The sequence below is a fragment of the Condylura cristata genome, unplaced genomic scaffold (assembly GCF_000260355.1).
Source record: "Condylura cristata isolate star-nosed mole 26May11 unplaced genomic scaffold, ConCri1.0 scaffold00013, whole genome shotgun sequence".
In the NCBI taxonomy this organism is placed as follows: Eukaryota; Metazoa; Chordata; class Mammalia; order Eulipotyphla; family Talpidae; genus Condylura; species Condylura cristata.
In genome coordinates this window covers 843,567-845,212 of record NW_004567114.1, presented here as the reverse complement: position 1 = coordinate 845,212, position 1,646 = coordinate 843,567, and positions in this window count along the sequence as shown.

Genomic DNA, 1,646 nt, shown 5'->3' with positions numbered 1-1,646 from the left:
GGCCCCTCCGTCACCAGGCCTGCTCCCCGCCCCTTCTGAGTTGCGCCCCTGGGGCCTGCCCACCAGAAGGGAATCTGAGCCCTTCCACGTCGACCCGGGAAAGGCAGGAATTTCGCCACCATTTCAGATCCAGCCTGGTGCTTGGAAGCCAGGCTGGCCTCTCCCAAGGTCAGCCCTGGCTAGGCGGGCCCCTGGGCACCTCCAGGCAGTAGAACCCTGCTTCCCTCCGAGCCCCTCCGGTCTCCACTGGGGCTGGGTAGAGCCCAGGGTCTTTCTGAAAGTCGGTCACATTCCACCCCCCTCAAGGCCTCCTGTTTGCCGCCTGCCTCAAATGAAGACCAGCCTCAACAGCCGCCAGCACCAGGTCACTCAGATGGAGAAAGGGCCTCCCCACTGCCTTCCCCCACCTCCCCCCACCCCCTCTCCGCCGCCGGGGGGGCTCTGGGTCACAAGCCTCCTAGAGGCCCCAGTCCTGACCCTGCCCAGGCCCCTCTGGCCTCCGCTCTCTCACTGGCTCTCTCTCTGAGCAAGGCCTTGCCTGGTCACTCCTTGCTTGGGAGAAAGGCTGGGTGAGGGAAAGGGCGCTGGCATGGAGACCCCTGCGCCCCCAGGGGCCCTGCCCACCCTCCTCAACAGGGGCCTTCAGCCTGGGCAGCACCCTGGAGGGACAGGGCCTGTGCTGACTAGGCCTCAGATCAGGCTCCGGGCTTTGCCAGGAGCCCTGGAAGGGTCCCCCTCGGAGACAGGCACGTCCTGACGGGAGAACCCGCGTCTGGGCAGCCTGGGCAGAGCCGCAACCGAGGCAGCCAAGGCCAGGCCAGTGTGGGCGTCCTCTGGGGAGAGGCAGGTCCCAGGGGCTCCAGCAGGGCCGCTCAGGGACACGGCCACTCCCAGACCTCCAGGCCACCAGGAGGGAGTGCTGGGGGAAGGCCAGGCGACCGCCCCCAGCTCCCCGTATCACATGTCCGCTACAGGCGACTGTGTTTTGAGCTTAAAGCCATTTTTTTCTCATTTCACAACAAATTTTTTTGAATAATACTTTATTTTTACATCATTTTGTGCCTTTTCCCATTTCAGTTGTAATCCCCGTGGGGCTTAAAGCCAGACAGAACACGGCCAGCGGGTCCGCAGTGGCCTGGGCGCGGCCGAGGAGGGGTGCAGACAGGGGGCCCGCTGGACAAGGCTCGGTCTTCCACAGAGCCCTTCAGCTACTTTTTGAGACTCAAGCAAAGCGAGCCCCAGAGCTCGGGATTGTCATGGGCAGGACAGCAGCACCCACCCCATAAACCGTGCATCCCCACTGCCTGGGTGCCCCAAGGCCTGGCGACTCACACACCCAGGCTCCCCCGCGGCCCCCAGCACAAAGGTCCTGCCCGGGTCTGCCCGGGGGTGCCCTGAGTCCTGCTCTCTAGGGCTACTTCCAGCCTGACTCCAACGCTGACCCCTCCGAAAGCGAATCTAGAGCGTGGGGTGTGGTCTGCGTGCAAATACAGTAGTTTCTCTCTGGAAGTGGAATCAGGGGTCACAGAGCCTGGAGCGGGGGCTGGGGGCATCTCAGAGTGCGCCCCAGACGCCCCTGGCGGGGGCGGCCGCCTGCAACAGCTGACCAACCAGAGGGCCGCCTGCCCCACTCCGGCCCCCCTCGC